We start from the raw sequence: 26,709 nt of genomic DNA, 5'->3' as shown, positions 1-26,709 counted from the left end.
AATTATAGTACACTATTCTTTTAATACAATGCCAACTTCATTTGCTAATATGTTTTAAATTTTTGCCTCTATGTTAACAGGTAAAATTCTTTATAGTTTTATTTTTATATTCCTTTTTATTAGATTTTGATATTAGTATATTCATGCCTCATAAAATGAATTGGGGAGCCTGTCTTCTTTTTCTATAGACTGGAATAATTCAAATAACATCAAATTATATGGTCTTTAAAGCAGCCCTACTTCAAGTGTGGTCCTCAAACCAATGCCAGTCTGCCAGATGTACATTCCCAATCCACGACAAGGTAAACACAGTGTTTTAATTTCCTTTTGATGCAGTAACAAATTGCCACAAATTTAGTGGCATGAATGATACAGTTCTGGAGGTCAGAATTTTCAAGGAGCTAAAAATCAAGGTGTCAGCAGGGCTGTGCTCCCTCTGGAGGCTTTAGGGGAGAAGTTCTTCCCTGCCTGTTTCTAGAGGCTGCTCACATTCCTCAGCTCATCTAACTCCCACCTCTGCTTCACTCCTCAAGTCTCCTTCCCTTATAAGGACCTTCATGATGGCACTGGGCTCACCTGGATAATACAGGATAATCTTTCCGTCTCAAAGTCCTTAACTTAGTCCCCTCTGCAACGTCCCTTTGCCCTGTAAGTACCATATTCATAGGTTCCAGAGATTAGGGTGTGGACATCTTTGGGGGGCATTATTCTGCCTACCAAGAATTGTGAGTGTTTAGAAATTTCTATTGCAGTTCCACAGAGTAATTTTATGTCTGCTGAATCTACTAATAGAACATTGTGGTTTGTGTTTTGCATGGCTTTTTGTTTTATTTTTAATAGCAAAATTATACTGATACAGATATCAGTCTGCAATGTTCTGAAAATGTTTAAAGTTGATTCTTCACCTGAGACATTTTGAGGAACACTACCTCAAAACTTAGATACAATTCAGCTCTAAAGTCAGCAGATCCCAGCGCCTTTTTAGTACTATGTAGATTTTTGTCATCTTTTAAAATTCTGCTGTGATTCGACTGTTCATTTTTCTAGATATTCTTTAATTAATTTTGATCATGTATATGCTACTAGAAAAACCAATACCAGGTCAGCAGTGCCCTGTACTACTCACAGCCTTTTGGCTGTTATAGATTTAGTGGGCAGAGGAAGAGGTAGAAAGAAGGGGAGACTATCCTGTCAACACACCATCATACGCACTATCACCATGTCAGGAAATTGTGTGGTGAGCAGCTAGGTGTGGCCATGTGGCTCCCATGTGGCAGATGGGATGGAATCAGAAATGCTGAATGAGACAGATGAGAAGACTTGTTAAAGGGGGGCAGACGAGCTCCTTCTGCTCCCTTCAGAGTGGGTACAGCGTCCACAGTTTCAGCACTCACTAGAGACCATGAAGTATCCATGAGGGTGAAAGCCAAACCTTAGGAGAAAATTCTCCTGAGGTTTCATGCATCAAGACTGGCCAAGGTCATTCACATCTGGTGATTTTCTCAACAGGAGGCATAATAGCCTTCCTTGCCATGGGGAACTGAGACACTAGTAATCCATGTTTTGAGCTTGCTGCATTGTATGACTCCCGTTGTCACTAGTGGTAACACTGAAAGAAGTGCAGGTCTAGAGCAAGAAAGGCACCAGGAGGTGGAGTGGCTGCAGCACTTAGTTGCCATGACAACAATGGTGCGCTGTAAAAATCATAGTCACCTGGCTTCTTCTTACAGTGCTAGAGTGTATAATTAGGAGAAAGAGTGAGAAAGAGAAAGAACTATGAATATACAATCAGGAACGTGTAGAGAACAGGAGGCCTTCGTAGCAGCCTTGGAGGATTCTCCCATTTCCTGCAGTCACATGGAACAAAGGGCTGAGGACCACGGCTGGGTCTGATTGGAAAGGTTTCAGAGTTGCAGCACCAGTTAAAGGTTCAGCTGCTCCAGGTCTCTTATGCCAAAGTTTGCGCACTGGTGGGAAATGAGAGGAAGCTTGGAAGGAGGGTGTTTGATCAAATGTGGTTGAGGATGAGAACTTTGAACCCTGATACCCCTGAATCTCTGTGCCCAGCAGAAGCAGCTAGCTTACTGCTGTGAATTCACTCCTTAGCAGCAAATTGGAATTCACTCTGTCTCAGCTTGTGATGTGAGGATTTGTGCTTCCTGGGGAGTTCCCTGACTTCTTGCCAGCCCAATAATGCAAGGAAAGATATGTTCTATGCAGGTACTAGTTGCTTTGTAGTGGGCGAAAATTTCAGAGTATCTAGTTCATCATATTGACCCCAGTCTTTCTTGAACTCACTCCAATCAGGTTTCAGTTCCCCATGAGTAGGGTCTCAAGATTATCAATCACCTTTTGATTGATTAATCCTCACTTTGTCCTCCTTGACCATCAGCAGCCTATGACCTAGTTAATCACGGCCTCCTTGACCTACTGTATCCTGCAGGCTTCCAAGACATGCCCCGTTCAGTTCCCTTGCTCTCTCACTGGGCACTGCTGCCAAGTCTCCTTTGCTGGCCCCTCCCATCTTCCTGACCTCATCCTCTTCTCCATCTGTACCATGCCCAAGGTAGTCCCACGCAATCTTTTGGCTGTAAACATCCTCCAGCCCAGAAACACCCCCAGAACTTTAGCCTTATGTATCAAACTGCCTGCTTTAAAGCTCCACCAAGATGTCTATTAAGCCTCTCAAACTTCACACAGCCAAGACAACACTCCCTCACCAACAGGGCTCTTTCAAGAGCCTTTCTCAGTTCAGTCCATAGCAACCCCATTCTTGTAGCCGCTCAAGCCAAAAACGTGGCATCATCCTGACTTTGATCTTAGTCAAAGCTTATCTGCTTGGGCTGATATAACAAATTATGGTAGACTGAGTGGTTTAAACAATAAATGTTTATTTCTCACCATTGTAGAAGCTGGAAAATCCAAGATCAAAGTGCCAGCAGATACAGTGTCTGGTGAGGGCCTGCTTCCTGCTTTGCAGACAGCAGTCTTCTTTTTTGTTGTATCTTCACGTGGCAGAGAAACAGTCATCTCTTTGAGGTCTCTTCTTATAACGGGCACTAATCCCACTCATGGGGGCTCCACTCTTATGACCTAATCACTTCCCAAAGGCCCCATCTCCAAATACCATCATATTGGGGATTAGAACTTCAAAATATGAATTTTAGGGGGACACATTCAGTCCATAGCAGCAATTCCTCTCTCTTTCTCTCTCTCTCTCTCACACACACACACACACACAAACACACACACAATTTTTCAGCAAATACTGTCAGATTTATCTTCAAAATATTATAGATTCTGACCACCTGCACCGTCTCTTCCACTACCAACTGGTACAAGCCAACGTTACCTCTCCCTGGGATTATTACAAGAGCCTTCCAACTGGTTGGTAGAGGATGCTAACTGCCATCCAAAATCCATCCTCCCCTTCTTCTTCAGGGATAAAAACCTGGACAATATGTGTAACAGATAAGCTATATTTCCTGGCTTCTCTTGCAGCTAGGTGTGGCCATGTGGCTCCCATGTGGCAGATGGGATGGAATCAGAAATGCTGAATGAGACAGATGAGAAGATTTGTTAAAGGGGGGCAGACAAGCTCCTTCTGCTCCCTTCAGAGTGGGTACAGGGTCCACAGTTTCAGCACTCACTAGAGACCATGAAGTATCCGTGAGGGTGAAAGCCAAAACTCAGGATGTTGAAAAAGCAATACAGAAGCCTGCATCCTTGATGACTCTGTGGAGCTACCTTAGCAACTCTCAACCGTGACCTCCAGATTTTTTAAGATGAAAAAAAACAAATCTTAGATTTTCTGTTACATGCAGCAAGCTGGGTAGATAAGCTTGTCTCTCTACTTCTTCAGTCTATTCTCCACACAGCAGCTAAAATTATCTATTTTTTTTTTTTTTTTTTGAGACAGTCTTGCTCTGTCGCCCAGGCTGGAGTGCAGTGGCATGATCCCAGCTCATTGCAACCTCTGCCTCCTAGGTTCAAGCCATCCTCCCACCTCAGCCTCCTGAGTAGCTGGGACTACAGGTGCACACCACTACACCTGGCTAATTTTAAATGGTCCTTCTTAAATATAAGTCAGATCACATCCATTCTCTACCCAGAATCCTCCAGTGGTTTTGCTTCTCACTCAGGGTAAAAACCACAGTGCTCACAGTGGTCTGCAATATCCTGCATGGTCTGCCCCCCACTGCTTATTCCACTGCATTTCCTACCACCGACCCTCCCACTCACTCCACTCTGCCATGCGGTATTCTCAATGCTCCCAGTGTGCCAGGACGCTGCCCCTCGGGACCTTTGCCAGGCAGACTCTTCTCTCAGATACCTGCCACACTCACTTCCCCACCTTCTGCAGCCCAGATGCCACTTCATCCAAAGGGTCTTCCCTACCCCCCATCCCCAGCATGGGATTCTCCATCACCTATCTCCATCATCACCTCCTGGCATATTATAGTTGTTTATTTTCTGTGTCCTCCTCACAACCCCCAGCAAAGATATAAGTTCCATGACTACGGGCACCTAGTCCGTTCTGATCACTACTCTATCCCAGCCAGGGCCCAATTCGGAAAACAGAAATCAAACTATTTAAAACAGAAGGAATTTAAAGTAGGCAATAGTTACACAGAGGAGAAAAAGACCGAGAAACTACACGGGGCACAATGAAAGGGAAAGGAGAAGGTGAAGCAACAGGTGAGTGTGAGCAAGTCTGCCCCTTGAGTTACACTGTGGCTCACAGGTGACAGGAATGAGGAACTAGACAGAAAACCCTTGCAGGTGCTAACCTCCCTCAGGTTTCCAAATGAAATGTAGTGGAGTTGTTTATCTTCTTCCGAGTGTCTGTCTCTCCCAAATCTGGGCAAGTTTTGCTGAATGCACCATACTCAAAGTTACAGTTGTGGATCACAGAGACAGACACAGGTGTGCACACACACACAGAGACATCTTACAGGCACAGGTGTTCACTGGTCATTGCTCGATGTCCCTTGTCAACCCTAAGAGAAGAAGACACTACCCAGGACTCCATTTCAACCCTCCACCCCAGCCAGGGAGAATGATTTCATGGCCGCCCTCACTCACTAGGTCCATTCTCATCTAAGGAGGGAGGCGTCTCCAAGAAACTTCAAGCCGTTCCCTCCCGCAGATAGAGAAATAGGGCCACACCAGGAACATGTAATGGAAGTTTCCAAATCTTCCCCCAGAAATCTGAGAGTTGTATGATCATCCTTAAACCCCAGAGGGGCCATCCTCAGTAGTCCACACAGGGCTCAGGCCACCTTGCCAAAAGAATCGTCCTTCAGCTCCCATTGTCCCTCTATCCTTCACCTGTCCTCAAATCCATTGATCCACCTTTTCCTGCCTGGGGGCATTATTATACTTTGCTCTTTGGCAAGTGTTTTTCCAGGGTTCGGTGCCAGCACCCGCCTGGTATTTATTTTGGCATTGCTGTCACCCTGCAGTACACTCTCCCAAGGTCATAGAAAAAGTGGGCTGGCGAAGGCGAGGGGGCAGCGGTTGCAGGGACACGGACCTTGCAAGAGAAGATTCTTTTTCAAGCCACTTGGGTGCCTACCTCTCCTGGATAGATGATCCACATAGCTCCAAGCCCTAAGCCCAGAATGTCACTCAGGAGACTTGAGAAGGCAACAGAGCCACAGAAAACCACACTGTGGGCATCCTTCTGACTCAGTCTCGTACACTCTCTGCAGGCTCCTGTGGGCTGGGAGCCTCACCTGTTTACATTCCTGCTGCTTGGGACATTTCTCCCAAAACTAGCCCTGGAAAATTAAAATTAAAGTGAATCATGCATACAACAAGTGCACACACAGGCAAAATAGATACACAACATACATATACCAAACACACGGACCCAACACAGACACACATGCACACATCCTCAGACACAGCACATGCACACACCTCACACCCCTCATACACTCTTACACCAAAACCCTCAGGCTGCCAGCCCCTCTCCCTCTCCCTCTCCCTGCCTCCCAGGCAGATGCCACATCCTGTCCTGGCTGACACTGCAGTGTTTACATCTAATGCCTCCCCTCCTCTCCATACCCATTGTCCTTGAACAATATCAGACCCTTAATCTCCCTTAATCTCCTCCTTCCATTCTTTCCCCTTATGATACAAGCTAATTAACCTCCATCAGAACTAGAGGTGGGAACCCTGCCACGCCCATCTCTCAGACACAAGCGCCCAGGAAATCCTAAAGGTCACTTGGGAAATCAGGGGCAGGGCTGGAATTCAAACCTGGGGACCCTAACCCTAGAGCCTGTTATGTTGCCTCACCCATGGGGTCCTGGCCTAACCATGCTGAACTCACAGCCACAGCTCCATTCTTCTTCCTGCCTCTCAAAATCGCTATTCCCAAGCTCCCCTGAAAGGATGGACAGAAAGCTCCCTGACTTTGCTTTGCTCCCTACCTGGGAGCCCCCATTCACCACTCAGGAGCTTGTCAATGCACTGTCTACTCCCCTGTGACAGTTAAGAGACCACCTCACCCACCCCCCATAAGATCAGCTGTGCAGTGCTGGACCCACAGCACTGGCCCTGGGCAGGCAGTCAGCTAGAGGGCTAGGAGCACGCCAGGGGCTGGGGAGAGATGAGGACAGGAGCCTAAGGTCAGTTTCAGATCTTGCTATGAACAAATGCTATCGACCACTGCCAGGGAATCACCTAACCCTTCAGTGGGACCCTGCTTATTCTGCCAGTCCTTACACTCTCTCTCTCTCTCTCTCTCTCTCTCTCTTTCTTGCTACCCCAGTACTTCCATCTTAATTAGACTCCAGAGACTTTTTAAACCATGACAAAAGTAACTGACTACAGACCTCCTGTCATGTAGGAGATTGACAGCTTTCATCCAGGGACAGATGTTTTTCATTTATTTTGTTTTGTTTGGGGTTTTGTCTCTGTTTTTCTTTCTTTCTGTCTTTTTCTTTCTTTCTTTCTTTCTTTCTTACAAATACATCCTGAGCATCTCTGAATGGCCTTTGCTGGAGAGGACTGAGGTTCTGGGAGGCAACAGGAGACTGAGGAGAACTAAACTAACTGGTGTGCAGACCAGTGCCTGGCAGGTGGTAAGCACTCAATAAATACTTGTTTTGTAAATGAATGAGTGTCCTCAAAAAGTGAAAGAAATTAAGAAAGGGGCCTGAGGTGACAGACAATAGCCAGGAGACAGTCCAGAGAGAGAAGCCTCGTGGGAGGATGAGAGGCCTGAGAGGAGTGGATAGTGAGAAATTCTGTCAGCCATGGCCAATAAACTTAGGCTGTGAGTGATTAATAGTCAATACAAAATTGTTTGTCATGCTGTGATGTCAACCCAAGCCTTCAGCAAGAACTTGTCTCCCACAACAGGGGGGACTGAGAGAAAGGAGACTAAGTCTGGTATGGGGGCAGTGGGGATTTAAAGCTGACAGAATAGCTGCAGAGAACAAGGTACTAATGAGAATGGCAGTGGTGCAGGAAGAGGAAATCAGGGAGAGATGATCATTCAAAGCCCCCAGGGATCTGCAGATATTTGGGAAGAGTGGGCTGGACTTCTCCTATATGTGATTTTTCATGTATTAAAAAGAGAGATTAAAGAAGATTAGAGGACAAGGAGACTCCTAGACTTGAGATAGATAAATTATAAATATACAGCCATAGCATACACCCATACAGAAAAGCTACGTACTTACAGCAAGATGTAAAGCCAGAGTAAGGAACTCACCCAGCTCCACTAGGCACAACACACTCTGCTACACACCAGACAGGCACATTCCTTCCCTCCTCCCTGCTGTCTAATGAGTGTGGATGGAATGATATCCACCTAAGCCCCCTCCCCTCTATCTCTGATTCATGAATGAAACTGAATCCCTCCATGCATCCAGCTGGCCCATTCCTTGTGACTCCCTCAGAACAGGAAGAGGGGGAGGGAATGGAATCCTACTCCAGAGAAAACCAGAGGGAACCCAGCAGGGATTGTGGCCATTTAGGACATTTCAGGACACAATGACCTCCTGAGTTCCTGGAATCTCGGCAGGGAACAGGAGCCCTTGTGTCCTTCATACCCCACTGGGCAATTCTTTTCTCCCCAACCCCAGCTCACACGTGAACTAACAGGAACATAAAAATTGTATCTGTCCAGGTCATTTCCATAAAGGAATTGGCAACTCCTTTATCTGGGCTTGACTCCCTGGGTGCCCCCAGGGATTAAGGGGTGGGTCAGAAGGACCGGAGGTTGGCAAGGACCCAGCCCTAACTCAGGCCCCATCAGTTCTTTGGAACTGTCTCCAATTGCCAAGAGCACATAAAGACAGAGAGCAAACAGGTGACTCTCTTTTCTCCTATTTAGGACTCTGTCTTATAACAGCCTCCCTTAAAAGAAATCATCCCACTCTTCAGACAACAACTTCCACCTCACATCTATGTTGTTCTTCACTTAAAATCAGTACCACTAAGCTCCTTTATCCTGGCTTTGCCCTTCCCCTTCTACATCCCAGATTCACAATGAGCAGCCTCTACCAGAGGCCCGCACTTCTACCTGCCCTCATTTCCATCGCTGCCACACAGGCTTCTTCTTTCAGGAAGCCCCCTAAAATTCATTGCTTCCCTCACAATTTCCCAGGATCTAATGACGCCTCAGCTCCCCATTCCTCTGGGACAAAGAAGTTTAGCTTTCACTAAATATGTCAGTGGCCTTGCTAAAACCAAGTCCAAGACATGAGATGGCAAGGTGAGAAGCTCAGTTTTGTCACAAATAAACCAGAAGTCCTAAGTGGCCATTAGCCTCCTCAAACTAGTCACTCTAAGAGGTAAAGCACTTGTTCCAAAAAAGCAGCCATTGCTCCAAAAATATTTGTAGGGCCTCCCTTTTATAATAACTTTTAGAATTTTTTTAGCAGGCCATGCAAACCAGAAAGGCTTGCATGGTGTAGCCAAGCCCTGTTTTCAATTGAAATCTCTCTCCTCTTATTCCTTACCATTAAATGACAATGGCATTTGACTGTTTCCAAACATCAACTCAGCCTTTATAGGTCCATAATGTGTTACTCCAAGACAATTGAAATCCTGAGACATTCATCTAAGATGTTTTTCTGGTAAATACATATAAAACTCAGCCTCTTTGCCTTCTGGGCATGCCCAGTGACCTTGACCAAGGTGACTGGTTGGCTTGTGTCCACTCAGGGAAACAGCCTCCACTGCAGTGCCTATAGGTGCTTGATAGAAAGACTGTGAAGTCAAAGTGCTGGGTATGAGATGGCTCGTGTAATAACAATTAATATCAGTGTCTTGGATATGCAAAGTATCTCCTCCATCAGATGAGGTGCTTCTAGAAGGATCTAGGTCATTCTCTCCTACAGGATTCCACATTCTCTACCCTCTGCTGTCTAGGACAGGTCCTTGCACGCAGTGTAAGGACTAGAGACAGGACACGCAGGACACGGGGGCAGTGAGGCGTGTAACCATCAGACCATCCACCAGTCCTCCGCTGAGGGCAGCCTCCCAGCCCCACTACTCACAAAGGGTTATGTTTTTGTTGTTGTGTGTGTGTGTGTGTGTGTTTTTGGTCTTTTGTTTTTTGGTTTTTTGTTTTGTTTTGTTTTTGAAAAGGAGTCTCGTTCTGTCACCCAGACTGGAGTGCAATGGTGTGGTCTCAGCTCACTGCAACCTCCACCTCCCAGGATCAAGTGATTCTCCTGCCTCAGCCTCCCAAGTAGCTGGGATGACAGGCAAATGCCACCATGCCCGGCTAATTTTTTGTATTTTTGGTAGAGACAGGGTTCCAGCACTTTGAGAGGCTGAGGCAGGCAGATCACCTGAGGTCAGGAGTTCAAGACCAGCCTGGCCAACAAAGGAGTATGTTTTTAACCATCTCATTCTATGCCTGTCCGTCTAACCCCATTTGGGACTGATATTGAACTTGGGCCACTTTTTTTAAATTAATGAAAAAGTATTGACCAAACAGGCCCCTCTCCTTCCCCTTCATCCCTGTTAAGCGTATTCCCCTTCAACTCCTCAGCTTCAGGAGGAGAGAAAGGCAAGCAGGGCTGGAGCTGGAGAGGTAATTTCTTGCTGCAAGTTCTGAGTTGGGAACTCTGAGGGCTAATTTCCATCTGAGAAAAGGCTGGTGCTCAGTAGGACTTGCCCTATTGTGTTTTCAGGGATCTAACAAGACTGAATTTGGAGACTGAGAATGGAGTACCCACCTCTGCCTGTATTCCACCAGTGCACACACTCACCAGTGCACACACACACCCCACCTCCACTCCCCCTCAGATTCCTCCATTTCTGCCAAGATCATGCTACCCTGTTAGCCATTCACACTGAATCCCATGGGCATGCCACCCTCTCCCTCGGCCTTAATCCCCACGTTCAGCCAAGGGCCAGATCTTGTCCTTACAGACACTGCTGTGTTTATTCAACACATAACCTTTTCTCTAGCCCCACTGTTCCTAAACTACCATCCCTCTTTTCTAGGGACTTCTTAGCACAGGTAACATTGATCTCAAAATCTTACATTAAGTTCAGTTTCATTCCTAGGCTGTAAAGTTTTTGAGGCGGGGAATCTTACTAAACTAATTTCTCTGACTCTAGTGCCCAGCAGCTGGAGGGGGAGCCACAGGAAACAGCGTTAGGTGGGGTTGAACAGAAAATGTAGCTGGGACTTCATTTGTCTAGCAGGTACTAGGTATCCGAGAACCAGACCACACACCCGCCTCTTGTCTAGCCTGTGTTGGGAGGAGGAAAGAAGATGAAGTTTATAATAAGCTTGATAGTAAAGTTTCAAGAATAGACCTTAATAACCAAAAGACCAGAAAGTCATGGGATCTTCCCAGTGTACCATTAAAAAACAGGAAAGAAAGATGTGACCAGAGCATTCCTGGAGGCAATGATTGCAGGAAAAATGAAACCACGATATATTTACCCCACCGAGTTCAAACTGCTCCACAAACTAGTCACAGTTGTTTACAAAAATCAAATCAACCCACAAAAGACAAAGATTTGCCCATGTTGACTCTTGAAGAATCTTCTGAAGCATCTAGTAAAACTTCAGCTCCATTGCTTTCCAGTTACATATCCCCCATGAGGCCAAGCTGAGAAGCCAAGGGCATCAGGGGAGTGAAGCAGCTTGGCAGAGACCAGTCACATCAATCACAGCAGTCATGCTAAGACGGCTCTCGTAGACACAACCTGTCTACATCTGGACCTCAATGAGTCTGAGTCATTTTCTCCTTTTTGGAGTCTCTATTACCCCTTCCACTCCCAGGTAAGGGCTGCACGGGAGAAGGCAGAAGAATGGGGAAAGCTGTTCAGGAAAGTCTAATGGGTTGAGGATATCCAACTTTGCAAATAGATGGATATTTATCAGCTCTAAGAGGACTTAGTGGAGAAGAGGTTTTCGACAGGACGCGTGAGAGGGGAGGAGTCTTCTTTCTCACAGGCTGCAAAGAGTATCCACCCAACAGGCACATTCAATTTCTTCCTTTCCCTTACATTTTCAAATGACATTGCATCTGAGACCTAATGTATATAATAGGGAGAAATGCCACAGAACACATGCCCTTATGTCTCAAAACTCCATTTCTGTGAATCGTTTACCATTAATTCTTGAGGTCAGGAGTGAGGCAACAAGAAGAATGGCAAATGATAAGTAATGATGTTTAGAAAGACCCTGCTTTGTGGCAGTTTTGTGTTGGTGTCAGAGATCTGATTTCCTCTTAGAAAAGACACGCAATTCCAATTGCAACGACTGGTTCGAAGGCTCTGCTGCTGGAGATTGTTGGGGTCCTGGGTTCAGAGTTCTTCTCTTTGCCCACCCATCCGTACCATACACACACGGACACACACATTAACACATACAAACACACACACTCGCACAAACCAGTGTATTCCTAGACTCAAGCCCTCAGACATGCAGGACCTACCCATTTCCCCCACTTCTCTCATCTAATCAACTCCAAAGTCCACGTGACCTCTGAATATTTATCCAGCACATGCCCTTTACACACTGACCCTAAAGTACATCAGATCCTCATTCTCTCTCTTTTGGGAGATCCCCCATAAGAAGCCAGAGAAATCACAAATTCTTTATATCAATTTTAATGCTGACTATGAATCCTTTAAGAATAGGGACCTGCACATTTCCCCCTCCGTAATCGGTGCCTGAAAAAAATTACCTAATGGATAAATAGGGCCCAAGTCTAGCAATCCTGTCCCATCTCCTGCTATCTCCTCCACCGCCTTCTACCCCAACACTGCCAGGAATCTCCTCCTGAACACTCTCAATTACAGAACCAGTTGACTCCTAGGCCTTGCAATTCCTGATTACTTTATTTCCACTTTGTGGTGAGATCAGTGTCTCCTGCAGACCTACTGGACCTTCCTCCCTGTCTCCCAACCCCTACAAGAAGCAGCCTTTGAGACAGGGCAGGGCTGCTCACCAACAAGCCAGGAAAGGTGTCTTAATCATGAGGCCTGTCCTAGAGAACCTCACACAGCACACTCCACAGGGTGCCAGGGAAGCCCACAGTCAAAATTCCTTGCCCACACTGGAGAGGACTGGGGGAATTCAGAGAACTTCAGGAAAAGCAGTAGGTAGAAAGAAATTCCCAATTTGAGCTTTAAACGATGAGTAGATTTAGACACGCTGTGAAAATAAGACAAAAGTTCTCAGGACAACAACATGGGAAAAGTTATTAACTAATGAAAAACTGAGAAATTTTCAAAAAAAAAAAATCTTGTATCAAAGACATGAAGTCCAAATGAGATTGAGGAGAGGAAAAAAAACTAACAGCGTAGGTGGGGCTAGATCAGAAAAGGTCATGTTTGCTCTGCTAAATATCAGAGTTTTATCCCTAAGAGCAATTAGGAGGCTTTGGAAGGTTTTAAGCAGGGAGTGACAGGATCATATTTGCATTTTAAACACCATTCTGGCAGGCATCCTAACAGGTGTGAGGTGATAGCTCATTGTGGTTCTGACTTTCATTTCCCTGATAATTACAGCACCTTTTCATACAGCTCTTGACCATTTGTATGTCTTCTTTGAAGATATCTCTATTCAAGTCTTTTGCCCATTTTTAAATAGGGCTTTGTTTTCCTGCTATTGAGGTGTAGGAGTTCCTTATATATTTTGGATGTTAACCTCTTACTAGGTATATGGTTTGCAAACATTCTCTTCCACACCAGAGGTTGCTGTTTTACTCTGTTGGTTGTTTCCTTTGCTGTGTAGCAGCTTTTTAGTTTGATATAGCCCCACTTGTCTATTTTTTACTTTTGCTGACTGCACTTTTGGTGTCATATCCAATAAACCATTGCCAAGACTAATACCAACAAGCTTTTTCCCTATGTTGTCTTCTAGGAGCTTTATAGTTTCGGGGTCTTACATTTGAGTCTTTAGTCCAGTCTAGGGGAGTTTTGGGAATGATGTAAGATAAGGATCCAATATCCTTTTTCACGTGTTTATCCAGTTTTTCACACCGTTTGTTGAAGAGACTATCCTTTATATTATGTTTTAGGCAATATCATAAATGAGATTGATTTCTTAATTTCCTTTTTTGATAGTTCATTGTTACTGTATAGAAAGGAAACTGATTTTGGTGTGGTCAGTTTTGTATCCTGCAACTTTATTAAATTTGTTTATTAGTTCTAATAGGTTTTTTTTTTTAGATGGAGTCTTGCTCTGTCACCAGGCTGCAGTACAGTGGTGCAATCTCAGCTCACTGCAACCTCCAACTCCCTGGTTCAAGCAATTCTCCTGCCTCAGCCTCCCGAGTAGCCAGGATTATAAGCACGCACCACCACACCCAGCTATTTTTTGTATTCTTAGTAGGGACGGAGTTTCACTACGTTGACCAGGGTGGTCTCAGTCTCCTGACTCATGGTCCAACCACCTCAGCCTCCCAGCGTGCTGAGATTACAGGCATAAGCCACTGAGCCCAGCCTCTAACAGGTTTTTTTTGTTTGTTTTTTTTTTGTGTGTGTGTGGATCCTTTCAGGTTTCTCATCCTTCCTCTGAGTAGAGAGACACGTTGGCTAGAGAAATGTTGTAAAATTGATAAGCAATGATAAGTGCCCAGTGTAGACTTGTAGTAATCAATTTAAACTAAGACCAACTAGCATATAATTTTCTCCAACAATGGTCAGTTGAAGAAGGCAGGAGTGGGACAGTTATGTATGTGCTTAAGGACTCTGTGACAGACTTCTTTTCATTTAAACTAATATATGATCAATTTTACACAAACTGCATTTTAAAAATGTATCCATGAAAACAACACTGGACCATCTCCCATACCCTGAGTGTCCATGAACATTCCTTTGTACCCTTCCCAGATTATTGCAGACCCACTCTCTAGGGAGATGTCAGCCTTGCCGAAAGTCTTCATATGATACTTTAACAATTTGGGTTTTATTTTGTTGGTTGCTTGGATGGTTTTGTTTTGTTGTTGTTTTTCAAGATGGCGTCTCGCACTGTTGCCCAGGCAGGAGTGCAGTGGCATGATCTTGGTTCACTGCAACCTCCACCTCCCTGTTCAAGCGATTCTCATGCCTTAGCCTCCTGAGTAGCTGGGACTACAGGCGCCCGCCACCACACCTGGCTAATTTTTTGTATCTTTAGTAGAGACGAGGTTTCACCATGTTGGCCAGGCTGGTCTTGAACTCCTGACCTCAGTTGGTCCACCCGCCTCAGCCTCCAAAAGTGCTGGGACTACAGGTACTTTAACAATGTGTATGACAGTCAAATCATTCTTAAAAAATAAGTCAAATGTTTTAAATAGTTGAGTCCATTGAAAGATCAGTATGTGATTCAAACTATGATCCAAAAACTCAAAAAGTCAGGGAAGGTTGAGATTATTGCCTGACATTTTGTGAAATAGAACAATGAAGCTTTGTTTCTGAATTCTCCATCCCTTTTGAGTTCTATAAAGCATGGATTCTGGCAATAGAAGTTCCAAAAATCCTGCCTTGACTTCTCCCTCTTTAGAGGGGTAAGACCTGACTACAAAGGGATACGTTTGTCACCGGAAGTTTCACTGATGTTTTCCTCCTTTTCTAAACAGTAAGATTCAGACAGCCATGCCCTGGAGCCACAAGGCCAGCTCAGTGCTCTAGTTTTAGGGACCTGAGTGGACTATCTCTGACAAAGAATCATTTCAAGGGATTAAACATTCTGATGTATTGATTCTGATGACTGGATAATATCCTAGAAGTCCCAGAAATTGTCAGGCAATGTGATTAAACATCTCTCACCTAAAGAGTTCATGGTGGACTATTTCTAGAAGACCATTAATTCCCAACACTTTTAGAGAGAGAATACAGAAGATAACAGAATAATGATCACTTAATGTATTTGAGTAAATTTTAGTATAATTCAAGTACAATTGTTGAAATTTCTAGAATGTAATATAATAGACACAGCCTGCTTCAAAACCATACATTAGAAAATAACATCAGTAGAATAATTACTCTGGGTATAAACTCACAGATTGTTATCTGTTTCTCAGTCATATCTGTCTGTAACACCATGTCACCAGTTTTATTCTGAGGAACATTCTTTTCAATATGATCTTGGGTTTTCTTTTTTTTTTTGTTTTCTTTTCTTAAGAAACCACCAGGCGCGGTGGTTCACGCCTGTAATCCCAGCACTTTGGGAGGCCAAGGCGGAGGGATCATGAGATCAGGAGTTAGAGACCAGCCTGACTAACATGGTGAAACCCTTTCTCTACTGAAAATACAAAAATTAGTCGGGCGTGGTGGTGGGCACCTGTAATCCCAGCTACACAGGAGGCTAAGGCAGGAGAATCGCTTGAACCTGGAAGGCGGAGGTTGCAGTGAGCTGATACTGCGTCATTGCACTCCAGCCCAGGCGACAGTGCGAGACTCCGTCGGGAGGGGAGGGGAAGGGAGGGGAAGGGAGGGGAAGGGAGGGGAAGGGAGGGGAAGGGAGGGGAAGGGAAGGGAAGGGAAGGGAAGGGAAGGGAAGGGAAGGGAAGGGAAGGGAAGGGAAGAAGGGAGGGGGAAGGAAGGAAGGAAGGAAGGGAGAAAGAGAGAAAGAAAGAAGAAACAGGGTCTTGCTCTGTCACCCAGGCTGCAGTGCAGTGGCACAATCTTAGCTCACTGTCCCACCATCTCTAGGGATCTTCCCGCCAAGTAGCTAGGACTACAGGTAATACACCCCCGCACCAGGAAAATTTTTTAATGTTTTGTAGAGACAGGTGTCTTGCCGTCTTGCCAAGGCTGGTCTCGAACTTCTGGGCTCAAGTGATTCTTCTGCCTCGGCTTCCCAAAATGCTGGGATTACAGGCGTGAGCCACTGCGCCTGGTCTTATATTTTATTAAAATTGCCAATAACCTTTGCCAAAGTTGTGTTTTATTATTTAAAAATTTAAACTTGTTGACATCGTCAATTAACTCTTTTCTGCAGATCATAATATTTTAGGTGAGAAAATACTCTGTACACGGTTGCTGAAGTACGTGGCAAACAAAAAATTCTGCCAGAAAGAATATTCTAAAGTTTTTCTCATTGAAATGTGTAAAGATTTTTACCCCAGATATTTTCACAGATACTATCTTTTTATCCTGTTCAGAGTAGCATTGCTTAACAAATATTTTTAAAAGACAAGATGAATTGGTAAGTTATCTTTGTTTATGGTTCTTTGAATGCTTCACCAGATTTAGATGCTGAAAAATCACAGGCCTCAATTTCACCAAGTTTCAGAATAGAGTATCAATATATTCATTTAAATATAGAAGCTCTATCAAAAGATTCTTCCCACAAGGTTGAGATAGTCTAAAATCTCAAGATTAAACCTTGTAAACTGTTTGAGTACTCGTCATTTAATTTGTTCAGTTGTTCGCTTGCTTTTGTGCAGATAAATTTCACTGTCTTTTTGTTTGCAAGCTTTGTTTTCAATCATTGAAATTTACTGAAAGATTCCAGGGGTGAAGTTTTCAGCACTGCATTTGAATATTTTGATTAAAGATTTACAATGATTCTTAAACAAAATACACTCAACAATTCACAGATTAATGTCCATGAATATATAACAATAGTTATTCCGCTAATTTTTTAAACTCTAATATCATTGTAAAACAGGTTGACTGATATCAGCTTCCTCACAAATTACATATATATACAAACACATACATATATACAAAATATATTAAATATACACACTTCATATATATGTATATATAATACATGCATACATATACACATATATTTATAAATTTTGATAATTATCACTCTATATTTGGATTGGTAGAATATTATCATTTATGTGGCCTCAATTCTAAATTACATGTGTACCACAAGTACACACCATGGGTACTTTCTACTCCATTTATTTTTTATTTTAAAATATTTACCACATATTATGGTATACCAAAAACCTTGTTCACATTATCATCACAAAAACAAATAATTTTATCTTCAAAATTAAACTTTTTAACTAAATTTACAATAGCATTAACAACAATGTCAAATGAACTTCCAAAAGCTTTACTTTGAATCCAGGACTTGGCTGCAAAAAAAAAAAAAAAATAGAATCATTACTAGAATTAACTGATTTTCTACCTAAAACACTTGAGGTCACTGATATAAAATCGTCATTTTTTAACTATTTGCAAAGTTCATTTATTAATGGAGCTAATAAATTAACAGCTATAAGTTCACATTCCATACATGCTCAAGAAAACTCAGAAATTCAAAATTGTAAAAATTATTTAGAATAGCCATCTGATCTAAGCAAAAAGTTGTGCTTCTGTAGAGTAATACAAAAATGTGACTTCAGCAGCTGCAGGTATTAAATCATTGTTGCCTTCTCAAATAACTACTAACTGCGAGTTGATGCTAAATACTTCTTTAGCAAATTTGTGCTTTCTGGCTTTCATGTGGTCAGTGATAGCACTATGGTCTCCATAGTGGATGGTAAATATCAACATTTTGTACCAGTTTTATATTCATCGAAAGCTTTCTCTAAAAAATGAATATTAAGTACTTAATTTTTGTTTTTTTGTTTTAGTTCATTGCTGCCAAAAGTGTTCACAATTTAAAAAGCAATACCAAACAATAAAATAAATAAGTAAGTGAACGTTGTACCATATAATGAATGACAAAACTACTGTAGCAAGGGCAAGCAGGCTATTTTCTGTAGGTCTATTGTGTAACTGATCAGCCTGTTTTTTACGTATATCTCACATAATTTCCCAAGTTTCCCGCTGGCTCTATCAACCTATGCCCTGATATACTGCACATTTCCCAGCTCATTTTACAGGCCATTGAACAACTGGAAGGCACACCAACTGGCTGGCAGGGGAGCAATATCAAATACTTCTCCCACCACCTCCAAGACCTGAAAGTGAACACTGTCTCTTACTGTCCCAATATGTACACTACTTTCATCAGGGAGTGCCCTGCATGCTATCCTTGAAAGGAGGGTGTTAGTCAAGTTGCACCTAGAAAAGACAAGAAGAAGAAAGAAAAGTTATCTCTAGCTGTATTCCAGATTTAACTATGCGTGAAAGTAGTTCTCACTACAAGACCAGACTATGGCAGAAATTCAAAGGGAAAGCCTACCAAAACATGTCAGTTTATTTTCATGTAACCATTAATAATAATAACACTTGGTTAAAGTATAAAAATCCAGTCACATGCTTACCCAGACCAGACACATGGGGAGGGGGGCGAACAGCCCTAAACTGGGACTGTCCGAGACAAAACAGGACATATGGCCACCCTACCCTACTCACTATCCATGTTAAGTATTTTATACTTAAATACTTTTTATTTCACCATGTGAAATATAAAACCTTACAAATTCCCCACCTCTTAAAAATATTATTCAAGTACAGAGTATTTGTTAAGAATGTATCCAAAGTGAATAAGATGCCCAAGCAGGATTGCATTAGCAGAGCTCAAATAGTAGTCCTCCGTTTCACTGATTAACCTTCTACACTGGGTTATACTATGATACTGGTCTCTAGGGGAAGAAGCTCCCTCTTCACTCATTTTCAAGGAGGGGAAATGCTTGGTTGATTGGTCAGATTCTAGACCATCATTAGGCCATGTTTTCTAGTTGAGGACCAAGGCAGAATAAATGTGCCTGTGTACATGAAAACCTCTCTATGACTCATTTTCCTTTGACACTGATGGTGTGAATTTCACCTTTCCTGAGTGGCAAGTTCCAAGATTTAATCTTAAGCTTAACAAATGGCACAATTTAGGACTCTAAACCACACAAAATGTATTTCCCATGTGGCCCAATTAAGCTTCCTAAAGTTCTATACTATGCTTTAGGACCAAAGATTCAGACAAATAATTTAATCAATCCAACAAAAAACATATTTAATGCTTATTATGCCGGACATGCTCCAGATGCCAGGAAATCAACATTGAATAAGACAATCTTGGTCGTCTTGGAGGAAACAAGGGTGACAAAGGTTAGAAAAATAAATTTCTTAGTACATCTTAGAATAATAAGCTCTGTGATAGTCTATTAGAGGGTGCAATGAAGTCTATTAGAACTATGTATGCCTAACTATTCACCATAGCAAAGACTTGGAATCAACCCAAATATCCATCAGTGACGGACTGGATTAAGAAAATGTGGCACATATACACCATGGAATACTATGCAGCCATAAAAAAGGATGAGTTTGTGTCCTTTGTAGGGACATGGATGCAGCTGGAAACCATCATTCTCAGCAAACTATCGCAAGAACAGAAAACCAAACACCGCATGTTCTCACTCATAGGTGGGAACTGAACAATGAGATCACCTGGACTCGGGAAGGGGAATATCACACACCGGGGCCTATCATGGGGAGGGGGGAGGGGGGAGGGATTGCACTGGGAGTTATACCTGATGTAAATGACGAGTTGATGGGTGCTGACGAGTTGATGGTGCAGCACACCAACATGGCACAAGTATACATATGTAACAAACCTCCACGTTATGCACATGTACCCTAGAACTTAAAGTATAATTTAAAAAAAAAAGAACTACGTATGCCTAATCAAAAATTTCAGGATAGAAGATTCCCAGAGAAAGTGATATAAAATGAAAAATTACTCAAATATGAGTATTGGAGGAAAAAAGGAAGACAATGTTTCAGAATGAAGGATCAGCATGTGCAAAAGCCCAGAGATAAGTGCAAACAACGTGTGCTCAAGGAACTCAAAGAAAAATGCATAGCTAGGACATAAACTAAGAGGTGAAATGTGGAAGAGGTGGTACGAAGAGGCCAGATCATGAAAGACCTCAAAAGCCTTGTTTAACTGATATTTTTTAAAGGTCCAGGAGAAATTAAAGTGCAAGAAAGAGTAGCGATAATCAACAGAGCAATATTCCTGAGAAGGCAGGAGGAGACAGGAGTCAGATCTTAGATGAAGGGTTAAGTTTTAGGCAAGAGAAAGAAAAACTCTCACATAGTTATTGTAAAAAAGAAGGAAAAGGTGGACACAAGTACATGTAAGGTTATAGATATATTGGTAGGAAATAAAGGGAAGTTGTGCCAAAACACTTTTATTTTCTCTGTGAAGCTGATGAGGTCACTACGTGTGTGTGAAGAAGGATGTGGTGGGATGGGTGGCATACGGAGCTAGAGGAAGACCCAAAATTCTTTCTATGGAGAAGTAGAAACAGCACTAACTAGGGAAGCGTTGTAGGTTTGCTTGGAAAGAGTTGAGGGCCTAGTCGAGGTTACAAACCAGAAGTTTATAATGTATAATCTTTATGGTTTTATATCCTTTTTTCCCTAAAAGTGCTCAATAGCCCTGGAATAGGACAGAGGGCGTAGATAGCTAGATTCATTAAGGCTCAGAATTTGCCAAACTTTGTAAAAATGAAGCCAGGAAGTGACACAGATTGGTAAAAAACTTCTCTAAGTGGTAGACCATGTAATTTAACCTGGAAAGGAAAGAACGTGAAGACTGGAGTAGGCATACAGAAAAAGGGAAAATAAAATGGTCAGGGAACTGAAGTTTGAAAAATAGATATAGAAGAAGTATCAGAATGAAAGACTTGGAAGGATAGGTGATATGTGGTGAGGGTGTGGGTGTTTTCAGAATTGGAGTAACTCTAAGAAATGACCAGGGCCACAGATTGACCATGGGAGTTGGGGTAAAAGTTATGATAAGGTAAATTCCTACTTTCATCCCAGCTTCCATGGTTCCCTAGATCTCAGATTTCTGGGTAAGTCATGGTCATGATCCATGAAGTTGTCCAGCAGCTTAAAACAAAAAGGAAGACCACCACTCAGGAGTCAGTCTTCCATGAAGGAAGGGGGGTGACTGGGAGCCCAGCAGGTGAAACAATGAGGAGGGGTAGCCGGATGACCCAAGACTTCTCCGAGGAGGAGGTATTAGTGATATGACTGGATGGACACTGCAGTGGAGTCTACAGTGATCCACATGTCTGTGAATTCCACTGCCCAACCTGAGAAGCATGGCTGTGGGAATGAGTGGGCTGCACTTCAGAAGAGACTCAGGGAGAACCATGTTTGCCTACTGGGATTGCATTATTTAATTTAGTTAATTTCTGCTTTTATATCCATTAATGCCCTCTTCTATTTTTCACATTGTTTGATTAGACATTTTCTAGTTTCTAAACTCGAATTTATTTTTGCTACATATTCTTTTCTCATAAAATACTTAACACCAGGGACCCTGTAAGAACAGTTGGCTGCAAATAAAGGTGCACAGCGTTCACATATCCATTTCCAAAACAATCATCACTTAAGGCTCTGTTTTCCTTTTACCTAAGAAAGAGTGTTCTTTTTCCCCAGGGACTCATTTTTTAAACTACTATGATTTGCCTTTCATTTTTAATGTCTAACTTGTATTATATGGTGGTAAGGAAAAGTGGCCTTTACAATTTCTTCTTTGGAGAATGGATTGAGTTATTCTTTGATACCTAGTATTTAATCGATTTTGTAAATCCACGCAGGTATTGAAAAAATGTTTATTCTTTTCATTGGCTATAACATTCAAGCAAGTTTGTCAATTGTGTTACTCAAATGTTCTGTATGGAAAATTATATTTTGTCCACATAAACTGTCACTTTCCGAGACTTACAGATCCATGTCCCCTACAGAGAGTGTGGCTCTGTCAGGTAGTCCTCACAGTCATCAGAGTTTTTGCTTTGTTTCAATGCAAGTGTGATGCATAAAAGTTTGTAACTGTTGTATCTTCTCAGTGAATTTTACCTTTTTTAAACATATGCCATTTAAAACAGCACTTCATGTTCTCTTTAATTATTTTGGCCTTGTCTTCTATTTTGCCAGATAATGTTGCTATTCCATTTACCTAACGTTTCTCTCTCCATCTCTTTATTTTCAATGTTTGTGTGTCACTTTATTTCTGGTGTGTCTATTATAAAAGAAATCTATGACTGCAGTTCACCTTCTAACCCTGCCATTTATTTATTCTTTTCCTGTTCTTTGTTTCCTTCTGAATCTTTGCTGGATTGATCAAGTTCTTTGTTGTTGTTGCTCTTTTTTTACTCTGCCATGTTAAAAGATTTATAAATCAGTTAGAATTCAGTTCAGCTGCATGGAATAGAAATTTCAAAATAAGCAGCTTAAAGACATAAGCTTCTCCCCAGACCCTAAGTAAAAGAAGACTAGAGAAAGGCAGCCTAGGACTCCTGGTAGGAGGCCCCGCTGTCTCCAGGAATCCAGCCACCTTTTTTCTTTTGGCCCCATCATTGTCAAGGACATAAGGACACGACTTCTGTTCTCAAGGCCATAAGGCAGTTGCGATGGCTCCAGCCAACCTGTCCAATTTCCAAACAGTGGGAAGAAAGAAGGGAAATGGGCACAAAAACACGTGTCAGCTGAGTCAGCTCCTTTTAAGAAATCTTCGCTCATATTTCACACAGTACTTCCATTTACATTCAGTCAAGTGGCCACTACTAACCACAACTGTGGCTGGGAATGTTATCTTTTAACTAGACACATTACCCCCATAACTAAAATTAGAATTCTACTACTTAGAAAGAAAGCAAGAATGGATACTGAGTAGGCCAGTAACATCACCACCACCATCTACATACTATACCCATTCTATAAAATTTTTAAGTTTCTAACAAACCTATTTAAATCAATGCTTGTATCAGTATCAACAACTAATAACCAGACTTTACCCTCCTCAAAAAATGAGACCTGTATCATGTATAATTTACCCCTCTTTCCCTATCTTGTAAGACTTTAATAGTATCTATAACTTTATTTCAGATATTGTTGATTTTTGTTATTAATATAACATAACTGTGTTATTTTATGTATTATTTTATATATAATCATATAATTATACAAATAATATAATTATTTTATTATATAATAGATGTATTTCTATTTTAGGATTTCTTAGCAATGGTATTAAACACAATGATAATAATAAGAATTTTTTAGATTTAACTATACATTCTGTTTCTCTGTTTACCCCTCTTTCTTGTATATCCTGTTCTCCTTTCTTGAAATTGTATTGTTTGTAGACCAGATTTTCCAAAATGGAGCATGAGTGATATATTTTCATAGTTCTTTATTTTGGCCTCGTATTTGACTGACTATATAAGTCTAGTTATAACTTGGCAGGCTCTAATCCATTGTCCATTAATTTTCTGGAGCAGGCCAGAAGCTTGGTGCTAATCTTATTTGCATTCCTTTGCAAGTGACTTTTTTCTCTGAAAATTAGTAAGATTTTTTTTAACCTCTGAAATCCAGAAATTTCACTCAGATGAATTTAGGTGTAGGTATCTTTCAGAATTCCCATCTAGCACTTAGTGTATGTTTAGATCTAAAGTCTTGAAGATATCTTGCTATCAGGGAGACTTCTATTATTTCTTTGACCCTGTCTCTCCCATCTGTTTTCTTCTCTTTCACTTCTCTTAAATGAGTATTTGGTCCCCTGGGCATATCCTCCATATCTCTTAACATGAGTCCCATAATTTCTATTGTCTTTCTGCCTTCACATTACAAAAAAAAAAAAAAAACCTTAATTTCTAAATCACTAATTTATTCTTCGACCATATACTTGCAGTTACTCAGCCCTTCTATTAATTGCTTTCTTCTTATAGTCATTTTTTAACATCATAAGTCTTTTTCCTTTAGTGATTGGCTCTTCTTCATGGAATTCTACCTTAGCTTTATTGATTTAATATCCACTTAATTTTTTAAGCAATTAGCATTTTATCTGAAATGAAAAGGTTTGTTTCATTGTTGATCGGTTATTCTGTTTATTCATCATGGTTCTTCTTTTCTTTTTCTTTTTTTATTTTTATTTTTCCTAACCACTAGGCTACGAGGGAGGTTCTTCTTTTTCCATACTGCTCATTTTCCTTCAATATTTAGTAATTCTTTGTTTTAAATGCAGTACCTTTGGTTCTTCCTCTCTTGGCACTTTGCAATGCTATAGACATCTGGCATAGGTTTCCATATGTCTGTTTCCATGATGAGTCTCTCTCTTTCTCTCTCTCTCTCTTTCTCTCATCCTCTCTCATGGAAGGTGTAAGGGGTGAATAAGATGAGGATGCTGACCGACAGATTTCCCAATAAGGTTGGATGGTGGATGGTGAATGTATGGAAGTGGAGTCAATAGGCAATCTGGTGTCCCTTTGTAAAGAACATTCCCCCTTTCTTTTCCTTTCTCTCTCTGTGACCATCTGAAGGCACAGAGTTACCACAGGTCGTGCTCAACTCCTTCCTCCATTTGCTCACTCCAGGGCAAACCCTTCAACCAGTCACTCTGTAAACACAAAAAGAGGAGTGGGGAAGACGCAAATGACCAGAGACTGGCGAATAAGCAAATGACACTTCCTAGAACGGAATGGAACAGAAATGGCTGTTCCAGGAAAAGTCATTTGCTTATTTACCTTTATGATTATCCCCTGGGCCAGTTTCACCTTGGCCTTATTGATCCCTGGCTTCAACTTTCTCCAGGGTTCCTTGGGGAAGAGCAGGTCTCATCTCTGCAGTCGCCCTCCGCTGCTTTTCTTTTTGCTTAAGTTTCTCCATCATCTGATTCCAGAAGCTTTCTTTCTCTTTTAGCTTTTTAATTAGAAGAATACTCAGTGTTCATTTATTCACCAAATATTTATTGAGGCTCATATCTACAGAAGTGAAACTTTCTTTTAAACACAGTTACCAAAAGATAGTTCTGAGCCACCATAGGCCTCCTCCCACAGGAGGCTCCTAGCCTGGAGGCAAACAGCAGAACACGTGCTCCCCCAGACAGCCTGGGTCCCAAAGAAAGGAAGAAAACAAGGCCCCCTGCTGGCCGCGTCTGCCACGTCTTCTCTTCCAAACTCCACACTTACTTTAAGTCACTCTTACTTAGAGGTAAAGAGAGACCTCAACTGTTGTGCCTGAAGTTTCCTCAACATGGGAACATTTGGAATGAAGCAAAACTGGTCCCTCCTCTAACGATATACAACAAACAAAAGGTTAGCAAGCAAAGTACTTAAGGAGCTACATCAGAGAGATAAAGTTTTTTCTAAATAGCAAAAAAAGCCAAAGGACATAAATGATTCACAGGAGAGAAAATACAAAAGACTACTAATCCTATCAAACTCACTGGTAAGCAGAGAAATGCAAATTAAAGTATTACCAACAAAATATCATAAAGTTTTTGCCCAACAAGTTGGCCAAAATTTAAAATATTGACAGTATCTAGTGGTGATCAGGATATGGGAAACCGGCACTTTCACACACTATTGGTTAAGACATAACTGGAAAAACTTCAAGGAAGACAGTGTCAAAGATCTATCAATATTTTAAATAAACATATTCTTTGAACCAGCAACTCAACCCCTAAGAGTCTATCCTTCAAAATTATTCATACATGCACATAAAACAGCATTATTCCATTTCAGCTTTATTTATAATAGGGGAACATTGGAGACAACCTAACAAATCCATCAATAGGGAAGTGGCTAAATAAAATGAGTATATTCATCATTAGAAATATTAGGCTATAGTTTTAAAAGAATGAGATACAGTTATACATACTAATAAAATAAGAAAGATATACAAGAGAAAAAGTCAAACTATTAAGACATAGAGCTTTAAATAGAAATAGAATCCTGTTTTAAATTATAAAATTATAATTAAATTATTATATATCAGTATATTTATAATGCTAAATATATTAGCATATTAATTATATAATTATAATCCTGTTTTGAATTTTTAAATCAATTTTAAATAAATATATGTATTTCTGTTTATAAATTGGTGAGAAAAGATTTGGAAGACTACACAGAAAATTAAAGGTGCTGCTTATAGAGAAGAACCAGTATTCAAACCTTCATGATAGCCAAACTCCATCGGCTTACCACCAGTCTCTCAAGCAGTATTCTAATCGTGGGTTTTCTTATCTCCACGACACTATGACTGTTGAAGTCAAGAAGTGAATCCCCAGGGTCAAGACACTTCTTGGTAGAATCTCAACAATTCAAAAGGAAGGAAGGAATATCCAACCATCTGCCTCTTGGTCTCAAGTGGACCTTTTAGAATCCCTACTACCTTGACCATGTGGATAATTTCCTTCTCAATAAGCCCTCTGGTATATGTGGACATGCACACATGCATTGCACACACACATGTGCACACACACACATGCACAGTTAGGGCATTTCTCCCTGTTCTAGAAGCCTGACCTGAATCTTGGAAAATCTAAGGCCTTGGGATTGCAGTCTGATTGACGTCCAG

General features: G+C 41.6%; 1 long non-coding RNA gene across 1 annotated transcript in view; it reads right to left on the bottom strand.

The window, feature by feature from the left end:
* Positions 1-15,903: 15,903 nt before the first annotated feature.
* The window catches only part of LOC140712857 (uncharacterized), a 44,976-nt gene continuing 34,170 nt past the window's right edge, over positions 15,904-26,709 (bottom strand). Inside the window, exon 3 of the long non-coding RNA XR_012094661.1 lies at positions 15,904-17,522. This is a non-coding gene — a long non-coding RNA (uncharacterized lncRNA). The remainder of the gene's footprint in view (positions 17,523-26,709) is intronic.

The sequence above is a fragment of the Chlorocebus sabaeus genome, chromosome 11 (assembly GCF_047675955.1).
Source record: "Chlorocebus sabaeus isolate Y175 chromosome 11, mChlSab1.0.hap1, whole genome shotgun sequence".
Lineage (NCBI taxonomy): Eukaryota > Metazoa > Chordata > Mammalia > Primates > Cercopithecidae > Chlorocebus > Chlorocebus sabaeus.
The sequence above is the reverse complement of the archived record's forward strand: the minus strand, read 5'-3'. Positions and strand labels throughout refer to the sequence as shown.